Source organism: Theropithecus gelada, chromosome 18, assembly GCF_003255815.1.
Source record: "Theropithecus gelada isolate Dixy chromosome 18, Tgel_1.0, whole genome shotgun sequence".
Classification (NCBI taxonomy): domain Eukaryota; kingdom Metazoa; phylum Chordata; class Mammalia; order Primates; family Cercopithecidae; genus Theropithecus; species Theropithecus gelada.
This window is the reverse complement of record NC_037686.1, coordinates 61,479,473-61,505,559: the sequence shown is the minus strand read 5'-3', so window position 1 is coordinate 61,505,559 and position 26,087 is coordinate 61,479,473.

Below are 26,087 nucleotides of genomic sequence, written 5' to 3'. Positions count from 1 at the left end.
CTCCACCTCCTAATACTATCACTTTAGGGGTAAAGATTTCAACATATAAATTTTGCGTTGACACAAAAATTTAAACCATAGCAGAATGTTTGACAAGGAGGTCAAAGAAGAGATGCTTCCTGAGTGCCCCTGTAAGAGGCACACACTTTGATTTGTCCCTTTGTAGTAGAACACTTGATTAAGGTGATGTCTTCCCAGCTGCTCTATTAAAAAATTGTTATTTTCCTCTTTAAATAAAATGATTATTACATTTGCTTTGAGAAGTGCTTGTTTTTACTATACACTGTGTGGTCAACATTTTTTCACGATGTTAAAACTCCTAAATTTTTTTTAATGCTGTGTAGCATTCTACTGTATGAATATACAACTGTGTATGTCTGCATGTTCCTATCTATATTGTTTTTAACTTAACAATGTGTCACTATTAATAGGATATCAAACATGTTTTTAGCATTGATTTTTACCTGTAAATTTCATTGTAAACCACAGTGTTTTAAATTTGTAATTTGCAATGTGAAGTGACACAAATACATAAAAGGCACTAAAAGGTAGTTGGTAGATTATCAAACTAGCCTTCTAAGAACTGTTGAAAAGAAGCTTTAATAGTTGTTGGACATAGGAGACATCATAGATAATTAATTTGCTTAAATGATCAATTTTGTCCTTAAATGTGTTCTCTCAAACATTAGACTATGCATTTAGAGAAAATTAGGGGGTGCATTTTTTATTCAAATAAAAAATAAACCTTTACAACTTATAATAGAAAGGTATACCAACAATGCTTTAATTATATTTTACAATTATGCATGTGCTGCAATATTTGAAAGTTTGGTAGACTAAGGTTATATGATGAAGGAATCTCTTTGTTGTGTAGGTTAATCACCATCGTATCAGGAAGCAATTCTCCACGCCCCTCTCTAGATGTTATTGCAGTAGCTTACAACCCTGCTGGGAGCTCTTCATCTTCTAAGACTACTACTGAGTTATTCCCTATTGCTGCAGGCAACATACTGAAAGAGATGGTTCTATGGCAGGGGTTAAGTATCAAAAATTATAGAAACTAAATGGTTGCAGAATTTGTTTTTATGGAAATCATTGTGCACTTAAAAGTTCTTTGTCTAAAATAACAAAGGGACATGTGAAAATTAGGTATTTCATAAAGGATATAAAGATTTATGTGTAGAAAAATACTCAGTTTATGTAAATAGAGAAATAATATCAAGGAGTACAATAATTGGATTCATATTCTTTACATCTGGAATGTTAATTACAATTTGAAATATTAAGTATTCCTGTTGTGCCACTGTATTTTATGGTTTTTTCATCTTTTTGTAAATGTAATAGACACATTTTAAAACCTGAGCATTTATGTCTGAAATATCGCAAACACAATGATTTCAGTAGGTAAAAGAAAGAGATGTCAATGAAAATTTCTTTTTAGGGCCTTACCCTTAGTTTGTATTTTCTGGAAAATGTAACATACTAGAAAGTCACACATGTTTGAAAGTATTTTTATTAGTTAAACTCCTAGTGGATTTCCATCTAATATACTTTCAGACATTGTACATATCCACAGTGCATGAACGTCTCCTCCCCGTGCTACTTGTCACTGCGCAGTGAATAGCAGTCTCACCGGAAATCTAGCAGGTAACAATAAGAAGAAAATATTTTTCTAAGTATTTGACCATTTAACTGTTCTAAGCCAAATTTTTATCTTTCCTAATAAGTGAAATATAATTTTCTGAACTGAAGGCAGTCCTTTAAAGTTTCTGCAATAGAAGTGAATCTTGCCCTGAAATATAAAAGATTAATTGCTTCAAGCACTGGTGATAGTCTTGAGGAATGCAACACTGTTAAAAGTCACATGATTTTAGATTTGGCTATATTCTGCATTAAACCACAATCCCCAACCAATTGCACACACATACGTGTGTGTGTATTTTTGTATAACACATAAACACATAAATGATTATAGAAACATACATATATGTGTTTATGTGATCATATATCTGTTTTATAAAATTTTATTATCCTGCAAGACATTTGTTAAACTGGCAGATTTTTTTCCGTAATTATATTTCATTTAAAGGACCATAATTAACTTCAGCTGATCCTAATTTGGGGGATTAATGCAAAGTTAAATGAGCCATTGGAGAATAACTAATACATGTCATATTCTTCTTTCTGTATTAATTTATACAGTTTTGAATAAATAACCTTCCTTTTCCACATCACTATTTAAGTGTCCAAGAAGCCAAATTAACAGGAGATATATACAGTTCAATTACTACTCAATTTCAGTGGCTTGAGGGAAAAATATTTGGAAATTCAGTTATGGATCTTTTTACAAATTATTGCTCTTAAATTTGCTTAATAATGAGAAGGAGTAATTATGTTAGATTTCTGCTTCTGTCTGAATAAAATAAGTGGATCCTATTGCACACTGCACTCTTAGAATGGTAATAAGTCTCAGGAAAAGACTCTCATGCAACTAAAGCACTTGTATGGAGAACTGGGCTTCTACAAGTTGCCTGGGGCAAATGTCACTGTCAATTCATTAAAAATCCACACTGTGCAGAGCATTGTGTATGTGTTCTTTAGCCAGGTCAAACTCTAATGATATGCTGTGGGATGTGCTGTAAAACAATATGCAGTATAAGTAATAGGTTTCCGTTTGTAAAGATACTTGTTGCTTACCTTTTTTTGGCACTGAACCAAATTTCTAAAATAGTTTCAGTATCTGTTCGTCTATTGCTGAAGATTATTTTCTAGTTTTTTTCTTGCGTGTCTTTCACCTACATTATAAATTCCTCAAGGAACAAAACATTATATCCTACTTCATTATACACTTCTCCAATCTCCCAAGTCCCTACCAGAACATTTGAGATTCATTAACACTTGTTTAACAAATGAATAAATGAATTGAATTTTCATGAAAGCTTAAGGTTTTAAAAAAGCCATGTATCTGATCTGCAGTTATCAGATCTACACCAGTCTGTTGCCTTTCTCTCTCTTTTACATGAAGCAGCAACATCTTAAAGCAGAGACTGCCAATGTTTCCCAAAGATCCACTCCTGGCTTTCTCTACTGTAATAGGATCTCCAGTTTTGGGTTGGGTAGGTGAGTGCGTGGGAGAGAGGTCTTTTGCTGCTCGGGATGGCCATGTACCTGAGTTCTGGATGTGAGATGGCTTAGGAGAAAGGCTGAGGCCGCGCGCGGTGACTCACGCCTGTAAACTCAACACTTTGGGAGGCCGAGGCAGGTGGATCACGAGATCAAGAGATTGAGACCATTCTGGCCAACATGGTGAAGCCCCATCTCTACTAAAAATACAAAAATTAGCTGGGCGTGGTGGCGGGCACCTGTAGTCCCAGCTACTCTTGAGGCTGAATGTCAGGACAGGGTGTTGGATGCTATATACATTTTAAGTCTCAGAAAACCATAAAGTTTGATATCACTATTCCCATTTTTCAAATAATAAAACAGATTCATAGATGTTGGATAATTTGCATAAGATCACACAATTGGTGAATAGCAGAGCTGAAATGAAAAGTCTAGTTGTTCCTTGAAATGTTTTTCTCTATACTGAGCCCACCCAAAACTTCTGCTTTTTATTAAAATATAAATGGAGGAATGAGAAAAATTTATAGATCCATGATGTGAAACATCTCTGAAAAATTTCTTTTCCTTCTGTATACATGGAACATATAACACATACAATGTTATCAGTGAGTCCTGTACTATTATTTCTTGTTGGGTTGTCCACTCTGGAGAGAAAACAAGAAAAACATTATTTATTTTTTAAATTTTTTATTTCTTGATTTGTATCTTTAGAAGACATTTGAATGTATCTTAGAAGAAAACTGACTTTTATCAATCAATAGATGTAATTATTATAGAATGATGACGGTGCCCACCTGGTGTCATAAAGGCTGATTCATGGCTTCTGTGCTAGATGAAGACGTTTTTGTTTTTTATCTAAACTGTTTTAAATTAGTGAAATTAAAAACACTCAGAAAAATGAGTAAATGGACAGTTTAATGATCGTAATATAGTAAGGAATACAACATTACCAGCATATCAGAAACCCCCGGTGTTCCCTGTCTCAGATACAACCACATCTCTCCCTTGTAAAGACAGCCACTATCCTGTTTCCTATGGTGATTTTTTTCTTGATTTACGTCGTAATTTTCCTATCTAATCATGCACTCATCAACACTCTGCTGTCTCCTGTCATAGACTCTTACTCTATTATGTCTAGCTTCTCTTCCTTATCTGGCGAATTCATCCATGTTGTTTTATATCAATGTGTATGTTTATTTGCATTGCCATATAGCATTCCTTGGCATACAAATAGCAAACTTATTCCTTCAGTTTGTGGTTGGTGAATTTTGAATTTTTCCCTAGTTTTAGGCCATTGCAAACAATACTTCTATCAACATTCTTTGTCTGTCTCTTGGTACACATACGCGTTTGTATTTGTTTATCTACAGGTTAAATTTCCAGCACAGTCTCTAGTGGACAATGTCAAATCGTTTTGTGACTTATACTCCCACCAGCAATCTAAGAATTTCAGTTGCATCATAGTTTTAGTGAGACTTGATATGAGCCATTTTTTAAAAGTAAGTCTTTCTGGCAGTGTAAATAAGAATCGCACTGTGGTTTTAATTTTTCATTTCCGAGATAAGTCATCATGTCCAGAATTTTTTCATATGGTTATTTTCCATTTAAACAATCTGTTTTGTGAAGTGTCTTTTACCCATTTGTTAATACTGGATTGTCTGTGCGTTTGTCTTTGATTTGCAGGAGTTCATTTGTATTCTAGACATCACACACTTGTTATTTGTATGTGACTTGCTCTTCACTATAACCTCTATTTTCATGATCTTACTAATGTATTTATGTTATGTAGGTAACATATGACCAAAATATATGACACTTTTGAAGACATTGGGCATCAGGCAATGAGGTACAGTGATTCTTGAGAAATAAGAAACGAAGTATGTGAGCCCTACAAGTGGCACAACTCGCTGTCTTAAGTTTCCAGGACCTTTTAGAGGGAGGGCGAAGCTAAGAAGAACCTGGAAGACTCCATGAGTTCATGAGAGAATCTGTAGCCATAAAGTGACTAGAGACTTTTGGGCAGAGTTCCAGAGAGAACAGAGCAGCATAGAGAGAATTCCACAGACATTCCGTGGGTCTCAAGTATTCAGCACTGATCAATGCATCCATGTAAGAAAACTACCGGAGAAATGGGAAAGAATCACAAAAAAGCAAGAGAAGAAACAGTGCCTGGTGCTCACACAGCATAAAATAATGCAGCCTGTCTGCACCAGCCAGGTTGCAAAAAATTCTATAATGCACAGGATATAATTCAGAAAGGTCTTGCCTCAGTAACAAAGAAAAATTTGAATTGCCAGTTAAACTACAGTGTACCCAATTAAATTTCAGATATATAGCAAATAACTGTTAGTACAAATATGTCCCAAATATTGCATGGCCATCACAAACAGTGCAACTTGGAGTACAAGCAGGCTGCTATAGTACATCCCAAATACAACTCATATTCTTACACTAAAATTCTTATACTATAATATTATTTATTTTAAATTCAAACTTTATGTACAATATTTCTATTTGCTAAATTTGGCAACCCTATGAATAATTAGCCCTTCAGTATGTGCTACATTGGTCTTACCTAACAAATCTTAAAAGTAAGACCCTGGAGGTTCAAATGATTCCAAGTAATTTAACTGTTTCCCAGAAGAAAGCTCAAGAATGACTATAGGGACTCAAAAATATCCAACACCTGGCAAGGTAACATGTACAATGTCTGCTATCCAGTTAAAAGTTACTAACCCTGCAAAAAAAAAAAAAGGCAGGAAAATTGACCAAGATAATGAGAAAGCTATTTAATTGAAAATAATGTCTAATGGACAGAGATGTCAGAATTAGCAGACAAGAGAATTAAGACAGTTATCTTAACTACATTACATATAAAATAACTAAAATAAAGAGTGGGCATGTTGTGTAGAACATCAAAGCTTTAAAAAAAAAGACCCAAATTCAACTTTTAGAGATAGACATTGCGCTTTCTGCAATAAAAACACATTTGTTGGTTTAACTGCAAAATAGACATTACATAGGAAAAGATTAGTTGACTTGAGGACATAGCAATAGAAACTATCCAAAATGAAGCACAGAAAAACAAAACAAACACAAAAAAATATGCACAGAGCAACAGTGAGTTGTGCTTCAACTTCAAGCAGACAAAATACGTGTAGTTGGTGTCCCTAAATAAATGGGTGGGGATAAAAAGAGATTATCAAGGAAAAGTAATTCAATCTAAAAAGTGATTTTAATGAACCATAACAAAAAAATTTCAACAGACTGGTTTTGGGGATAAGATGTTCTATTTTTTGGATTTGTTACAGGTAAATACTTAAAAGCAGAGTGAAGTGTTATATAGATGGTTAGACTTGGTGACCTTTAATAATTTCAACCTGATATCTAATTCTTCCCACAGTTTATAGACATTTCATCCATGGCTTTGGCTATTATTCCTTTGTCTCCAAATGATTTTCTCCAGGTCTAACTATCCATCTCCCTACCATCATCTCTGGCCAGATAGTGAGTCTTAAACTCAACGTGTTGCAACCTGAGCTTGGCATTTCTCCCAACAACAAACCCATATTCTTCTTGAATTCCATATCTCAGTGAGTAGCACTGCTCTGCTCTTTAACCAGTTTTTAGATTAGTTATTTTAGATGAACCCTTTTTCCAACTTCCTTCTCCCATCCAACTAGCCAGAAAGTCTTACAAGTTATACTTTGAAATAGCTCTAGATTCTATTCTCTTTTCTTTTTGCCAGTTGCCACTGCTTAGCTTGGGTTGTCATTATCCCTTTCCTCTACTGTTGCTATGGTACCAGAACTATTTTCTGCATAGTCATACTGTCTCATTAGCTGGGTCTTTGAATAAGATCTTCTCCCTGCCTGAAATGCCGTTTTCTACCTTGCTAATTATCTTTTCTTTCTCCTCTTACCCCAAATGTTCTCCCCTTGGATGTCTCCTTTTACTCACAGAATGAAATGTCCCTGCTCTATAAAGTCATAGCACTCCACTTTATACCACAGCTCTTATCTCACAGGTTTTGATTTGTGTGTTTGTATCCTACCTTAGTCCGGACCTTTCTCCAACAAACGAAGAGTGTTTCCACTCCTCATCTCCAGGGCTGAGCACAAGTCCTGAAACAAAATCATTGTTAAATGAAGATTTCTGAACCTAAAGACTCCCTGCTTCTCTTCTTGTAAGTTATGTTGGGATAAGACTGCTGTTATCAAAAACCTTACATCTAATTCATTCACTTTATGAATACATGATTGGTGTCATTGGGTAATTATTTTTAGGAAAGTGATTTAGGAGTAATTATTTTTAGGAGAGTGATTTCATACTGAGGTAGATAATGCTAATAGTTTATATGCAACTTGGAAGTTTAAATTTTACTAATTAAATTGGTAGAAAGATAAGGCTTTGTTTGAGTGGGATAGGGTGATATCCCCCCTCACTTTTTTGGAATAGTCTGTCTTAGATACAGCATCTTCTGAACAGCTTAGTTAATATGTTTTCTTTTATCTCATTAAAGAGCACAAGTTCACTTTTTTATATTTAATTAAATATTGTATATTTAATTCATTTTTTTACGATTACAAACACAGTTCTAATATACTTATATTACAGCAAATGGATGTGCAAATGGAATGCAATTAATAATATCAAGGCACCATTACATTCAGTTGACTTTAATCGATAGTGCTTATAGATATTTTCTAAAATCTTAGCTGGTATGACCAACTAATTATTCCCTTCCCTTTTTTTGAATGCACAAAGATACAAATAAGGTCATGCCTGTAATCCCAGCACTTTGGGAGGCCGAGGCCGATGGATCACGAGGTCAGGAGATTGAGACCACGGTGAAACCCCCTCTCTACTAAATACAAAAAGAAAATTAGCCCGGCGTGGTGGTGGGCACCTGTAATCACAGCTACTAACGAGGCTGAGGCAGAATTACTTGAACCCGGGAGGCGGAGGTTGCAGTGAGCTGAGATCGCGCCACTGCACTCCAGCCTGGGTGACAGAGCCAGACTCCACCTCAAAAAAAAAAAAAAAAAAAAAAGATAATACCTACTTTCTCTTTAATTGGCAGAGTATATACAATAATAAACTGAAACAAAACTTCCAGGAACTTTAAAGAAAACTCCAGGGTTCATATTAAATCTCAATGGCTGTAGTCCAATTCAGGGGACCATTTTCTGAGAATAAATGGCAACCATTGAGTAAATATTTGCTCCACCTTAGATCTTATAAGATAATATACTAAATGAGACCGTGGAAAACATCAGAGTTACACATTGGAATGGAAACTCCCTTGGCTCTCACACTGTATTTTGCAGCAGTAGCTGCAGTTCACGCACACCTGTGTGGGAAAGACATTGTCGTGAAGTAAAATGCAGAGGAAGAATTAATCTCTCCCCAAGCAGTCACTAGATAATGACTCTCATTCTCCTTTTAACACAACTCTTAGTTTTCTGCAAGTTAATGTTTAAACCATATCTCTCTATGTTTAATTAATGTTTCATCTTTAATATTTTAAGTGATGTTGAAATAAAGTTAAAAGCTCCAATGGTCTTTTGTAATCACATCCTTTCCTTCCAGGAGCAACATTTATTATCTAATAAAGTGCGAGTCTCTCTAGCAGAAAATATTGTGAGAATCCTATTAATTTCCCAATGAATTTTTTTTCTGTTTTATGTAGCGATTTTATTAATAGTCATGGAATTTTAATCAAGTAATTCTCTGTATCTATTAATATATTTATACGGGTTTTCTTTAGTTTTTTTTTTAACCGAGGTAAAACATGCAAATAATCTGATATTGAACAAATTCTGCAGTCCTGATAAAAATACTGAATAATATAAATAATATCCTTTTGTATCTTCTTAGATCTTTGTGCTAATATTTATTTGCTATATCTGCATAACTACTCTTCTATCAGACTAGTATTTGGAATGAACTTTGTCGGTTATTTGAGTAAGTTATACTCATAAAACAAATTAGAATCTTTTCCATGGCCTGGAATATTGTAAACAATAGCATTTTCTGTTGTTCAACAGACAGAAATGAACAAACAAACAAACAAACAAAAAACATTGATGAATCTGTTCCTGGGTGCTCTTTTCAATATTAGAGCTTTGAGGATATTTCCAATTTTTTCAATGGTAAATTGTTATCCACATTCTCCCATTTTTTGTTTTGATGTTGGTAATTTGTATTTTGCTAATACATAATTTTTTCTAAATTTAAAAATTTGCTACTATATAGTTCACTTAGTGTTTGCCTATAATTCCCTTACTTTCTTCTGTATCTACTCTATGATTTTGACTTTATTTCTTATCTTGTCTCTTTCTGCCTTAGTAAGGCTTAGGTGGAATTACTCAATTTTGCCAATCTTTCAGACATTTATTTTTTCAACAAGATTTTGTTTTATATTTCAGTTGACACATGTTTTATTTATTCATTTCCTATACCTAATTTCCCTTGCTTTTTAAAAACACTGTTCTTTGCAATTGTAAAGATGAAAACTAATAGAGTTTAAAGATGGACTTAGTTTTCATCTTTATTCTTTGCTAAGGTTATATATTTAATATTGTAATTCATATTATGTATTATAAGATTATATGATTTCTCTTAAATATAACATTTTCTTGCTATCAATTATGATAATACACATTATTCCTTTTACTTTTTCTTAATATCTGTAAGTTATGTTGCTCAGTAGCATTAATAATATGTTTTAAATTTATATTAAATATTAAGATAGAAACTAGACTTATTATTAGTTATTAACTTTAAAAATGTACTGTCTCCTTTCATTTCTACCTAGTTTTTCTTTGTGTCATGTGTAAATTTTGACTGCTTTCAATAGAAGTAAGTATACCCTCATAAATATTAAAATTAATACTTTGTAATATTGCCTTTGTATATATTACTGCTTCATTCTTTCCTTCTGTTCACATTGCTCCATCCCATTTAAGCTTTGATGACAGATGTATACTTGTTTGCTTTTTAATTCTACTGTATTTACATGTAATAGTAAAAGTAGCTAACACATAAAGCACTTACTATATGCTCATTTCTCTTCTATCTTAAGTGTTTTCTAACCACATTGTTTGCAGAGTGACGCTCTCTGTGGGGGGAGGGCATGATTATTACTCCAATTGAGACACAGAAATGTTAAAGAAATTGTTGATGTTTATACCACTGGTCAATGGTGGAGCTAAGACCCACATCCACATAGCCTGGCTGGAGAGGCTCTAGAAAATAAGCGGCTGTGAAAATGAAATTTTAAAAAATAGTCGGAAAACACATACTAATTTGTGGAAATAGAGGTTCAAATCTTCTTCCTTTTTGTTTGTGTTTTGGAATTTTAATTTTTTTAAGGAGTAGTGACATCAATGCCTTTCTTTCCCAGCATCTTAGTTAGGATGTATTGTTGATGGCCCATTTCCACTTTCTTTGCACTTGATTCTCTAAATATGCATTAGTCAATCTACAATTCCCATTGTTGTAACATACCTAAGGGCACTCATTACATTGCACCATATCCAAAAGGTTAAGAATTTAGGGTGTGCATCCTCTACCTCAGATAAGTAGGGCAGAAATTCGTTCAGTCTTTAGTAAATGAGTCGTGCCTGGTTTTCACTCTTCTGTTACGTCACTTCACCCTTCTCAGCTGTAACCCCAGACCTGCTCAAGTGAGCTTCCTAGTGCTGACCCACTTGTATCTGGTTCTATCATAACTTCAAGTGCCTTACCATCATCTCCTCTCAAAGGTTCATGGACTCACAAGGGTGTTGTTCCTATTAAAAACACAACTCTAAATACTTTGGTTTCAGAAATTACATGCATCTTAAATATAGAAGGCAGTCTTAAATACAATTTTATTTCATTGCTTCTTAATTATTTAGAAACTTACTCTTTACCCTGGAGATTTCTCTTCAAGCATAAAAGTTACCTGCATCAGGGATTCCTTTTACATAAAGCAATGCTTTTATTCACTTACTGGATAAAAGAGTGATAATTTATAGTAAAACATATATATATATTCTACTATTATATTGCTTAATGACTATTGAAAGTTGTAATGGAAGGAGACATTAGAGTTGCCTTCTGTGTGTACTTGAAATTCTGATGTGTGTTTGTTCCTCATTTGCTACAGCATAGTTACTGTCCAACTTTCTCCAACTTGCTTGGTGAATTCAAAAGTTGAGTCCTTTTTTCCTTTTTCTACTTCTGTTTTGCTCTATAAATGACAAGAATAAAAACCAGTAATATACTACATTTCTTCATATGTGCATGGATTTAGGAAATTATTTTCTTTGCTCCCGGAGAAATAACCTACAGACAAAAAAGAAGTAGAACCACATTGCAAAATCTGCAAATACCAGATGTCAATAGCTTGAAGCCAATCCACAGGGGCAGGGAAGAAAACAAGTGTCATGAGAGACAAGACACAAGCACGTATTTCTCAACAGCAAGCCGAGAAAAGGGCTGTTTTCAACACCACTGACCCAGAGTACACAGCAGGCACCTTTTCCTCCTGGCGCCCAGTACCATCACCTTAAGAAGTGATTTTTGATCTGTGGTCTGAAAAATCTCTTTTCCAAAGACATGAGATTTGCTTTGAGGTGAGGTGCAAGGAGACAGCTTCAAGTACAAATAAGAATCATTCTCAAGTCCAAAGTCGGGGAAGAACTCTCAGTAAAGAAATAAACAAACAAACCCAGAAGAGTCAACGTTTTGCTACCTCAACCAAGTAACTCCATTGGACCCAAGAGGAAAAAGCTTCAAACAGGCATATACGCTGTGTCTCTACAAACCCAGTGAGGTTATTTTCCTGAATAGATGGGGATCAGCTTATGCCCAGAGACAGATACTGAGACTGTGAATGTTCAAAGCGTAAGGTGGAAATTACTTTCTTCAAATGAATTGGCTTTGAAACTGCCTTTTCTTCTTGACCAGCAACTACTTTCTCCCACCATTGCTGCAGGCATTTATGGCCTTATGCTTGAAATGAAAAGGCGAACTTTGAGGCTGCAAGGATTGGGTAGTTCTGAGAGGGCAGGGGGTTGGGAAGAACCGTAGTTAGGGCATTCCGTGCTCTGCTAACAGCTTGACCTTTTGGTTCCGAAGGATCTATCCCCGAGGTCACTCTGGAGTTCCTTTGCAAGCCTGGGGATTGTTCACTATCTCACAGGCAGCACAACCTGGTCTTTAGTACTGCACAAGTGTGAAGTGTCAACACATTAAAAAACAAAATCACAGTTGTTCTTGGGGCCTGGCTCATCCCCACACCTCATTTTCAGCAGGATGTATCTGTGGCCACAGGAACCCTGGAGCTGTGAGAGCCAGAAGTGGGTGGGCATTGGCACCAATACGAAGGCAGGGAATGTGCAGTAGACACCCGGCTCATCAGGGCTCAGTGTCTGCAAATGGTCTATAGATGAAGAGTCTGCTGCATTCCCTGGCAAGAGGGAGCCTGAGGGTTGGGTGTGGAAGGTGGGATCTCAGATTCACACTGCGGGAGCTGCTGCCCATTCAGTCTTAGGGAAAAATTCTCACACACTCTAACCGTGGGTTGCTTCATTTTACTGGTTTCTCTTAATCCTTTTAAGAGTCACTATTGTTAATCACTAAACTTTTGTTAATCACTAATTTCGTGTTGACATATACTTTCTGTGGGAACGTTGAATAATAAAATAAGTATTAAGAGTTGCCATAAGTGGCTGGGGTTGGAATGAGTACTAAGACTGGCCATAAGTGGGCAGGGCTGGAATCTCAAAGTGGGATTCTGGAAATGGGTTATGCAAATATTTGATAACATTAACATGTAAATTGCTAGGAAAAGTGATACAGTGTTAACATGTGTCTTGTGGTAGTGTCACATTTACTTAAGTTGTCACTGTTGAGGGCATGGAATGAAGGGTAACACAGGAAGTGATAATGTGGCCATAGTGCTTATTTGTGATGGTAAAGATGATATTATCATGGTTGTAAAGTGACTGGCTGCTTCGAATTGCCCTAAAAGAGTACACTGAGAAAAGGACAATTGAGATTTTAACATTTCCCAAATCATGTAACAACAAGAGGAAAACCAGAAATCTTCTGTGGAAGCTTCAAAAATGTTCCATAATGCGTACAACTGAATATAAGTCATGTTTGAGCCTCAGGCTCAGGGCTTGATGGAAACCCCTGCAGACCAGACCACAGTTTCAATTCATGCACGCCATTATTGGGCATCTGAGGCCAGGGTATGAAGGCTGTTGGTGGGCCAAGAGTCAGAATCTCAATTACAAGATGAGGAAAGTGGGCAAACACAAGTAAGAGTGATAACTCCAAACTCCCACATTTTCAAAATTTTCCTTACTAGACGAAGACATGTACCACCCTCCCTTACCAATGCTTCCACCCTCTACCGCCCCTGTCCCAATGGGTACATCTGGACAGTAGTTTCATGAAAGGATTGCAACTAGACTGAACCTCTCTCCACACCCCCTACTTTCCATGGATTCCAGAATTGTCCTGATCTACGCAGTCTGGTAAGGAAGGATAGAGGTTATACACCCAAATTGCAGGATCTTGTCAATTAGCAGGGGTCTTGGGAATATTTATGAGAATAGATCCTAATAGTATTGTACTAAGTAAAATAAAATCTGGGACTAAAACATCAGGATTCAGGATTTCAGATTGTTCTAAGCACCTGGCAGTATCTAAGTTTGTGTGGATGGTTCATTCAAGACATGTCTAAGAAGGAATCTAATTGCCGTTCTTTTTTATGTAAATGCTGTTCCAAATTCTTCACATCTCAAGGAGACATCTACCAATGAAAGACATTTTGATAGGTAAACTGAAGGTTAACATGAAATACAAGGTACATTATTAATTCTTTCTCTATCTATCTTATAATAAGTTGCACTTTTTGAAGTATAATAATTTATATTCATGTATATTATTAAGAATACATTGTTATTCCCTTGAGTATAGAACAAAGGCTATTTCTTATTCATTTTTAAAATTCCTGCCATCTAGTGTCTTTCATAAACAAAGTAGTCACTCATAAATATTGGTTTGTTAATTGATTGATTATTTAGAACCTAATCCTCAAGGTCCTTAATTGCAAATATGGCCATATAATCTTAATTTTTCTATCAAAATTGAAACAAATGTATTTAGTTCCTAGTCTCACTAAGCTTATAGTTAGTAAGGAAAAATACATATACATAAAATTAGCATCGTGGGATAGCATTTACCAAAAGTCAAGTGATCAAGGCAGAGAATAGTGTATATAAGAGTTCAACAGGGAAGATATCACTAAAAGCGGTGGCCATAACCTTCATGGGCAATGTGGGAACTGGTCTGAGCTTTGAAGGAAAGGTGCGTGTAGATAAGGAGAAAGATAATCTAAGCCTAACATTTTGAGGGCCTGGAAAAATATATAACATCGTTTCAATGTTTGCTAAAAAGACCAGCTCAGAAGTATGGAGATTGCTTTTAGAATAGCAGAAGTAGTTTAACAAATAACTTTGGACTTGATCATTGGAGAGTTGTGAACATCTAGTGTAGCAATTAGAACTGTACTCTACAGGTGATGATAAAACATGGAGTTCTGGTGCTGAAGTTTAGCATATGCAAAGAGGTATTTTAGGAAGAAGGCTGTGGCAGTGGTGTTGGCATGAGCTGAAGGCTGATGAGCTTGGAGATGGAGAAATGCAGAAAATGCAGAAATGTGCACAAGAGATAAGAAAGCCTGGACTAGGTGGGTGGGAAGTGAAATTCCTCCCTCTTGAGAAGGAGAGCTGGCCAATGATGACAGACAGTACGTGTTGTCTGTCTGTCCTCGGAATAGCACCCTTGTGCATATCTCTCTGCATCCGAGGTTTTACAGAGTGCGATGAATGAAATTTTGATTTATAAATGTGATATATATGCAATGTTAGAATTGTGAGAGTTCCATGCAGTCATAAAGACTTGTCTACTTTTGTTGATCGACTCACATGACGTGTTGTAGGCAAGGGATCTTTTCCATCCAGTGGCTGGTAGCCCACAAAGAAGAGTTGGTCAGAATGAGTAATTAATTTAAAAATGATTAAATGATTGAGAGATTGGAAAGATACATGGAGGAATTGAACAGATGTGGATCTCACATGGTAAGTAGGAAAGCGTAGGAAGTTGCAAAAGAGTTAAGAGTGAGTATTCACAGCTTAAACTAGAGTGGAGGTAGGAGGAATGAGGGGGTGTGTATTGACAGGTTTCTCTCACAGCTTTATGCTCTGAGCTAATTACATCTCAACTTTTGCCATTAACTTTAGCATAATACATTTTAATTGGTAGGCAACCCCTCAGTCCATTTTTTAAAGTGTTGGTTTTTAGCTATGCTAAATGTCTAATATATGAAATGCTTATCATCTTAAAATAGCTAACTTAACACACACAGTACAAACTTAAAGATTTTTTTTTTTTATTTTAGTAAAAGAAAAATACCTTGGAGGTTACAAAGATTATACAGCAGGCTTTTAAAAAATGTAAATGCTTTAAAGTTTTGCTTTTTTTCCCATACTTATCTATGGCATACCACCAAATATAATGTAGTGGAACAAAATGTCATTTATTTAAAATCTTCCATTACCTTGAAGAAAAAAAATATTGAATTTCACAATTCAGTGAACCAAGTGTATACTGTGCTTTACTTATAAGCAAATGAAATTCAATATATTGTATTTCTTTTTTTTTTTTTTTTTGAGACATAGTCTTACTCTGTTGCCAGGCTGATGGGCAGTGGTGCAATCTCAGCTCACTGTAACCTCTGCCTCCTGGGTTCAAACGATTCTCCTGCCTCAGCCTCCAGAGTAGCTGGGACTCCAGGCACGCGCCACCACGCCCAGCTAATTTTTGTATTTTTAGTAGAGGCGGGGTTTCACCATGTTGGCCAAGTTGGTCATGATCTCTTGACCTCGTGATCTGCCTGCACTGGCCTCCCAAAGTGCGGGGATTACAGCTGTGAGTCACTGCTCCCGACCAGTATAATGTATTTCAAGATTGGGTTCTAGTTTCTTCACTAACCTTGTATATACATATATATTATATATTAGATTAGACTGTATTAACATATATTATTATATAATATATAATACAATATATAATTATATGATGTTATATATAAAATATATTTTCTTGAGAAATTTAGCTACAATGCTCTGAACTTTATATCTCAAAGTAGGGTACTAGTACCAACCTAACTGGATCACTGTGAAATTATAAGAATGTATTAAAGCACCCAATATAATGCATTAAGTAATACCAGGAGTGTAATCAGTGTATTTTGATGATTTTTATATTTAATTCTTGTCTGATCATATACAGTGTCACAAAAAATTTTGACCTGTAAATCACCATATTAGTAAAGTAAGTGCCCTTGCATACTATATTGTTGAAGTCATAGCTTTGAAGACACAGCTGTAAACATCATAAATTGTCTGGTATGTATTTGTTTATCTCAAAGGTATTGACAAATAGGTGAGAATCACTGAGAGTATTAGAGATCAAATTCCACCTTTTTCATTTTTGGATCTTCAAAGTGTGGCCCAGAAATTGAATTATCAATTTCACACTGTGTTAGGCTGTCCTTGCATTGCTATAATATAAAGAAATACTTGAGACTGGGCCATTTATAAGAAAAGAGGTTTAATTAGCTCACAGTTTGCAGCCTGTACAGGAAGCATAATACGGGTATCTGTTTCTAAGGAGGGTTCAAGAAGCTTACAATTATGGCAGAAGGCAAAGGGTGTGTGGGCATATCGCCTGGTGAAAGAACAAGCAAGAGAGAGAGTGAAGGGGGAGGTGCAACTGCACATTTTTAAATGACCACATATTGTGAGAACTCACTCACTATCATGAGGATAGTACCAAGAAGATGATTCATGAGAGTCCATCCCTGTGATCCAATCACCTCCATCAGGCTCTACCTTCAATAATAAGAATTACAATTCAACATGAAATTTGAATGGAGACAAATATACAAACTGTGAGAGGATACACAAAGTATATTTGCATATACAAACTGTATTCATATATATAAACTATATCACACACTTACATATACATTGCCTGGCAGCTTACAGTTTATTTTTAATATCCAATAAGTCGTGCAAATTTTCAGATGTGTTTGTGATATGCAATGAAAAAAGTTTAAAACACAGGACTTTTAGAAAATTAGGCTTGAGCATTTACTCTTTCTATATTTTATACCCATTCACCATCCCCACTGCCTCACATCCCCCCACTACCCTTCCCAGCCTCTGGTAACGATCCTTCTGCTCTCTATGTCCATGAGTTCAATTTTTTGGTTTTTAGATTCCACAAATAAGTGAAGTGAGAACATGTGATGTTTGTCTTTCTGTGCCTGGCTTATTTCACTTAACATAATGACTTCCAGTTCCATCCATGTTGCAAAGGACAGAATCTCATTTTCCTTATGGCTGAATAGTACTCCATTCTGTATACGTACTCACATTTTCCTTATTCATTCATCTGTTGATGGATACTTCGGTTATTTCCAGATCTCTGCTATTGTGAACAGTGCCACAACAAACATCGGAGCACCACTAGCTCTTCGATATATTAATTTCTTTTCTTTGAGGTATATATCCAGGAGTGGCATTGCTGGATCATATGGTAGCTGAATTTTTAGTTTTTTGAGGAACCTCCAAACTGTTCTCCATATATAGTGATTTTACTAATTTGCATTCCAGTGAATGAGGGTTCCTTTTTCTCCACATCCTTGCCAGCATTTGTTTCGCTTGTCTTTTGGATATAAGCCATTGAAACTGAGGTGAGATGATATCTCACTGTAGTTTTGATCCTCATTTCATTTGATCAATGTTGAGCACCTTTTCATAGTCATGCTTGCCATCTGTATGTCTTCTTTTGAGAAAAGTCTATTCACATCTTTTGCCTATTTTTGATTGAATTATTATATATTTGTTTCCTATAGAGTTATTTGAGCTCCTTATATATTCTGGTTATTAATCCCTTGTCAGATGAGTAGTTTGTAAATATTTTCTCTCATTCTGTGAGTTATCTCTTTACTTCGTTGATTGTTTCCTTTGCTGTGCAGAAGTTTTTTAACTTGATGTGATCTCATTTGTCCATTTTTGCTCTGGTTGCCTGTGTTTGCAAGGTATTGCTCAAGAAATTTTTCCCAGAACCATGTCTTGCAGATTTTCCCTAATGTTTACTTGTAGTAGTTGCATAGTTTGAGGTTTTGGATTTAAGTCTTTAATTCCTTTTTTGTGTTTGTTTGTTTTAATACTTTAAGTTCTAGGGTACATGACCACAACATGCAGGTTTGTTACATATGTATACGTGTGCCATGTTGGTGTGCTGCACCTATTAACTCATCATTTACATTAGGTATATCTCCTAATGCTATCCCTCCCCTCTCCCCACTCTCCACAATAGGCCCCGGTATGTGATGTTCCCCTTCCTGTGTCCAAGTATTCTCATTGTTCAATTCCCACCTATGAGTAAGAACATGTGGTGTTTGGTTTTCTGTTCTTGCGATAGTTTGCTGAGAATGATGGTTTCCAACTGCATCCATGTCCCTACAAAGGACATGAACTCATCCTTTTTTACAGCTGCATAGTATTCCATGGTGTATATGTGCCACATTTTCTTAATCCAGTCTGTCACTGATGGACATTTGGGTTGATTCCAAGTCTTTGCTATTGTGAATAGTGCCACAATAAACATATGTGTGCATGTGTGTTTATCGCAGCATGATTTATAATCCTTTGGGTATATACCCAGTAATGGGATGGCTGGGTCAAATGGTATTTCTAGTTCTAGATCCTTGAGGAATCGCCACACTGTTTTCCACAATGGTTGAACTAGTTTACAGTTCCACCAACAGTGTAAAAGTGTTCCTATTTCTCCACATCCACTCCAGCACCTGTTGTTTCCTGACTTTTTAATAATGCCATTCTAACTGGTGTGAGATGGTATCTCATTGTGGTTTTGATTTGCATTTTTTTGTTTGTGGTAAGAGAGAGGGATCTAGATTCATTCTTCTGCATCTGGAGATCTATTTTTTTCCCAGTACCATTTATTGAAGATACTGTCCTTTCTCCAGTGTATGTGTTTGACACGTTTGTCAAAAAAGAGTTCATTGTACATGTGTGGATTTATTTCTGGGTTCTCTATTCTGTCCCATTGGTCTATGTGTCTGTTTTTATGCCAGTACCATGCTGCTTTGGTTATTATACCTCTGTAGTATACTTTGGAGTCAGGTAATATGATTCCTCCAGTTTTGTTATTTTTGCTTAGGATAGCTTTGATTATTATGGGTCTTTGTGATTCCATATAAAGTTTAGAAGTTTTTCTCTATTTCTGTGAAGAATGTCATTGGTATTTTGGTAAAGATTGAATTGAATCTATAGATTACCTTGTATTGTACAAACATTTTAACAATATTGATTCTTCCAATCCACGAACATGATTATATTTTTCCATTTTTGTGGTGTCTCTTTAATTTATTTCATCAGTGTTTCATAGTTTTAATTATACAGAGGTTCCACTTTTTGGTTAAGTTACTTCCTAAGTATTTAATTTTTTTGTAGCTATAGTAGATGCCATTATTATTTTTACTTCTTTTTAAAATTGTTCACTATTGGCATATATAAATGCTACTGGTTGATGTTTGTGGATTTTCTATCCTGCCACTTTACTGAGTATATTTATCAGTTCAAATAGTTTTTTGGTGGAGTATCTACATTTTTCCAAATATAAGATCATATTATCTCAAAGAAGGGTAATTTGATTTCTTTCCAATTTGGATATTCTTTATTTCTGTCTCTCGTTCAGTTGCTCTAGCTAGGACTAGGACTGCATTCTTTCCTGGAAGCTCTAAGAGAGAATCTGATTCTAGGCTCATTTAGATTGTTGGCTAAACTCATTTATATATGGTTGTATGACTGAAGTCCCATTTCCTTGCTGGCTGTCAGCTGTGAGGTGGATCCAGTCTTCTAGAGGCTGTCTGCATTCCTGGGTTCATGGTCACGTACCTCCATCTCCAAAGCCAGTAATCGTAAATTGAGTTCCTCTGACGCTAAACTGTCTCTGCTCCTTCTTCCATCTCATCTCTCTAATCACTCTTTTACCTTCATCTTCCACTTTTAGGGACTCAAGTGATTAGATTGGGCCCTCAGGGATACTCTAGAATAATATTCCCAACTCTAATCATTAATCTTTATTACATCTGTGTGGGGAAAAGAAAGATTAGACTGCTACTGTGTCTATATAGAAAGAAGTAGACATAAGAGATTCCATTTTGTTCTGTATTTGAGATGCTGTTAATCTGTGACCCTACCCACAACCCTGTCTTTGCAGGAGACATGTGCTGTGGTGACACAAGGTTTAACGGATTTTTGGCTGTGCAGGATGTGCTTTGTTAAACAAGTGCCTGAAGGCAGTATGCTTGTGAAAAGTCATCACCATTCTCTTAATCTCAAGTACCCCGGGACACATACACTGCAGGAGGTAGCAGGACCTTTGCCTAGGAAAGCTAGGTATTGTCCAAGGTTTCTCCCCATGTCATAGTCTGAAATATGGCCTCGTGGGAAGGGAAAGACCTGATCATCCCCCAGTCTGACACCCATGAAGGGTCTGTACTGAGGAGGACTCATATAAGAGGAAAGAAGGCCTCTTGGCAGTTGAGATAGAGAAAAGCATCTGTCTCCTGCCTGTCCCTGGGCAATGGAACATCTCGGTGTAAAACCCGATTGTATGTTCCGTTTACTGAGAAAGGAGAAAACCTCCTGAAGGTGGGAAGTGCTAGCAGCAATGCTGCTCTTTGTGCACTAAAAAGGTTTATGGAGATGTTTGCATATGCATATCAAGGCACAGCACTTTTCCTTAAACTTATTCATGTCACAGAGATCTTTATTCATATGTCTTACTGCTGACCTTCTCCCTAGGATGATCCTATTATCCTGCCACTTCCCTTTTTCTAATATGGTAAAGATAATGATCAATAAATACTGAGGGAACTCAGAGACTGGTGCCGGCGCGGGTCCTCTGTATGCTGAGTGCCGGTCCCCTGGGCCCACTTTTTCTTTCTCTATACTTTGTGTCTCATTTCTTTTTTCAAGTCTCTCATTCCACCCTAAGGAGAGACGCCCACAGGTGTGGAGGGGCAGGCCACCCCTTCAATCTGCAAAGTCCCTTTTGTTATGTAAGGTGACATATTCACAAATTCTGGAGAATGGGATGTGGGCATTTGTTGTTATCAACAACCAGTCACTGCTAACTGCTCCCCTTTTACTATAAAATAGTTGCTGAAATTATCTTAAGTGTTCTTTAATATATACTCTAGCAATTAGTGAAAACAGTTTATACTGTGAATATTACCCTGAATGAAATTATCTTCATCCACCAGTATTAGAGAATCACAGATGCAGCTGTGGGCTACTTCTGGTGGCTGCTTTCATTTGTCCTCACTTTCCCAGTGGGCCTGCTGGAGAGTATTTTCTGTGACTAATTTTCACATGAGGCAACAGAAAACTGATCCTGTGAGTCCAAATCAATTTGTATTATTGGTTTTTAACCATCACCATAACCTTCTGAAGAAAATGTTTGATATTAGATGGACACTTTGCAATCTCTCAAGTAAAAACAACCACAATATGAGAAACATTTCACTCTTCATTCAAATTGCCTATCTCTCTATCCATTTGTTATTCATTTTTTTTCTTCATTCGAAGATAATTAATAATCAACTATTACATTCAAGATGCTGTGTTAGGTTTAGTGATTAAATTAGACATGAGGTCTCTTCTTACAAAACGTACAGTGACGGTACATATTGCCTAGAACAGAGTAGGCACTCAATAAAGCTGATGAATTAATTACATTTCAACAGAAACTATGTTTATCCCTCTACGATATGAACAGAAATTATCAAGCAACTTTGTGCTATCCATATAGCCATTTCCATAGGAATAATGTTTAGTAGCTGACTTACCCCAAATGATTGTAATATTCATCTGGCCCACCATGGAACACATTGAAAACATGTCATCCTAATGGCCAATTATTATTTTAATTTTTTTATGTGACAATTCTACCTAAATCTGTTCTTTAAAGAATGAGTAATGAGCAGCTATCCACTTGCTTAAGCTCAAAACTTTAGTTCATTATTCTTTCCTATTCCCTCTTATTCCACAAATCCAATTCATCATCAAGTCTTGACAACTTTATCCCTCAAAATATATTTTAATGTTATTATATAGTCACTGGCAAAATTTTTATCTAAGTCTTTAACTTTCTTTTCCCCAGACCACTGGAATAGACTCAACTATTCCTCAATTTCTACGCAAAATTCACTTAACATACAACAATAATAATATGTTTGACATATGAATCAGTTCATGCCAATTTCCTACCTAAAATATTCTAGTTGCTACCCGGTGCAATTAAGAAACAAATACCAAAAAATTTACTATGGTTTACAGGCCGCTTCACAATTTAGCCTGCCCAGTTTTCTGAAACTATGTAGTCACTTGCCTCTACTTCATTCTGCTGCAACCGGTGGCTTCTGTTCTATCCCTTGGGCTATTTCATGTATTGAAGTATTGTGTGTGTGTGTGTGTTTTCTCTACTAGAAGATTTCTTCTTATTCTGTCTTTTTTTTTTTTCTTATTTGCTTCTTTTTCTCCTTCATATTTCTAGACAAAACCTCATAGGTTTTTGTGACCTGGGGTCACAGAAAACCACACAGAATGTTTATTTTAAAGAATTAGAAATTGGATGGAGAAAACATAATAAAAAGATAATTCAATTGTGTTTGAGAAAGAGAATCCCATGAGAAAAGGCCCATCCAAAATAGTGAGAATAGCGTGCATATGCAGACATAACTGTGATTTTTAAACCTGGCAAGTAGCCAGATGGCAGTTCAATCAGCTGTCAGTTGTGTGAGCATCTCAAAATCAAGACGGTTGAAACAACAATCATTTATTTAATTCATATTTCTGTGGGTTGGAAATTTGGGCTGAGCATTGATAGATGGTTTTTCTGATCTGTACTAGGTTTGGCTGACCTTGGCTGGGCTTACACATGTGTCAAGGTCAACCTCCTGTCATCTGGACGGGTTGGCTTAGGGTGGTCTCTTTAGGACAGTTTCCCTCTCCTCTGTATTATGCCTCATCTCCCAGCTGGAGAGGTTGGGGCTTGTTAAGCAGTGACTCAGAAGGTTCAAAAGGAGCATCAGATTATTCAAGGCCTCCTGAGGCCAAGGCATGAAACTGGCATGAGGTCACTTTCTGATGCATTCTGTTGCTCTAAGCAAGTCACAAGGCCTATCCAGAGGCAAGGAGTAAGAAAATGGCTTCTGTTTACTGATGGGGAAGAACCGCAAAGTCACATTGTAACAAGCCATGGGTATAAGGAAGGAAATAACCAAGGCCATGTTTACGACTTATGACTGGAGTCAAAATTGGAAGAAGAAAAAAAAAAACAGAAATAAGAGGTTAGTTATCAAGCCCTCATAGGCTCTAATGTTAGTGTGTCTTGGTTAGAACTTTTCTGGTTTTAATTAAGAACTTTGTATTGGCTGGTGTAGGTCAAAATGATAATTTACTTAAATAGTATCTCACAGTTTCTGAGGACAAAATGTAACTGCTTTAATTCTGCTTCTTTTGTGGATTTTCACAGTCATAAATATGGTTAAGTGTGTACTCTGTTTTGTAATCTTTAGTGCTTTTTCATGGATATAACTGGCTGGTTGGTAGTATAATTTTTAAAACACATACTCCCTATCATTGACTTAATAGATTTTAGGACTCAATCTAATATAACTGCCATAACTGTTTAAAGAAAATATTGTTAAAAAGAGTAGCCAGCTCTTTCATGAAGACTTTACTTATTAGTTTTTATTTTATCTCTACTGATTGCTGGAACAAAAATTCAATTAAATTTTTCAAGTTGTGAATGTTATAATTCCTCAGTGCTTATGTGCATATGAACATCTTCCTGCTCCTTTTAACTTGGATAATATTCTGGATAGGTAGAAAATGTTAAACATATCCATGTGTCTTTAAAACTTGAAAATTATATTTTACCATCTTCTGTTGTCTAGTGTTATGAGAAGTGAGGCCTGTCTCACTTTTCTCCACAGCTTCAAGAATTAAATGTGTTCTGCCTAGATGTGTAAGATAGTCTTTTATTTTTAGAAGGTTTTTTTTAATATTAGGAACTCAGCTCTAATAAAAGCGTTATTCTAATAAACGAATAAAAAACACAGCTCTGTGTTCTTAATTTTGTATTACTTTTTCATTGTGTTCTCCCCCATAGAAATAGTGGTTATACACAATCTTTGCCTAACCTAGATTTAATTTCTATATCACTTTATTTTTTATTCTATTGCACACTTGTATTTATTCATTTTTATGCATTTTTCTATTAACCGAAAATCATTGATACTACAAATCACCTCTCATAAAGTATTTTACATTTATAAAATTATTTTACCCCTTTCCTGGTCTCTTTAATGCGCTCTGTTTTAATGCGTTTTTTTTTTTTTTTTTTTTTGAGATGGAGTTTTGCTTTTATTGCCCAGGCTGGAGTGCAAGGGCACGATCTCGACTCACTGCAACCTCCGCCCCCTGGGTTCAAATGATTCTCCTGCCTCAACCACCCGAGTAGCTGGGATTACAGGTATGTGCCACCATGCCTGGCTAATTTTGTATTTTTAGTAGAGGCGGGTTTCTCCATGTTGGTTAGGCTGGTCTTGAACTCCTGATCTTAGGTGATCCACCTGCCTAGCCCTCCCAAAGTGCTGGGATTACAGGAGTTTTTTTTTTTTTTTTAACTTCCTAGTCTGACTCTGAGAGGAGCCGGGCACATTCCTCAGCCCCGGGCTCAAAACAAACAAGCCCAATACAAACACATCCCATCCTCCCATCCCACCACATATCGCCATATATCTCTCAAACTTTCTGAGCCCAGTACAAACACCACCTGGAAAAGTCTCCGATAAGGAGGCAGCCGTTCAAAGTTTTACTGAAAGCGCGGGAACCAAAAAGAATTCCTTTGTTCCCCTGTAACTTTCGGGCTATAAAAAGCAAACACTCGCATTGTTCGGGGCCCTCTTGTATGCTGTGTAATGGAGGGACCAAGTTCGAACTTGTTGTAAAGATCCTTGCCGCTTGGCTTTGACTCTGGACTCTGGTGGTCTTCTTTGGGGAATAGAGGGTCTGGGCACAACATCTGGGTGCTCGTCCGGGATTCCTCCAAGCCCACCAGACCCCTGGTCAACGGATCTACTAGGATCGATCCACTGATAGGTGAGCCGGCTCGTCTCCGTTTGTCTGTCTGTGTCTGTTCTGAATCTGAATCTGTGACTCGCGAGGTCTGAAACTGGAGCTGGCACAGTCCTGGCGGACGCGCTATAGGACAGCCAGCGGGGACCGGTGGGAGACGTCCCCTGGCGCTCGTCTGATCTAGTACGATCTGAACTGCCCCGACCGCCAGTTTGGGGTTTGGGCAGTTGCTGTCTCTGATCTGCACTGCCCCGAGCGCCGGTTTGGGGTTTGGGCAGTAGCTGTCTCTGATCTGCACTGCCCCCAGCGCCGGTTTGGGTTTGGGCAGTAGCTGTCTCTGATCTGCACTGCCCCGAGCGCCGGTTTGGGGTTTGGGCAGTAGCTGTCTCTGATCTGCACTGCCCCGAGCGCCGGTTTGGGGTTTGGGCAGTTGCTGTCTCTGATCTGCACTGCCCCGAGCGCCGGTTTGGGGTTTGGGCAGTAGCTGTCTCTGATCTGCACTGCCCCGAGCGCCGGTTTGGGGTTTGGGCAGTAGCTGTCTCTGACCTGAACTGCCCCGAGCGCCGGTCTGCGGTTTGGGCAGTAACTGTCTCTGATCTGGGCTGTGGGAGCATGATCGCGACCAAATATCATTAATAAGATCAGATTTCCTTTGCA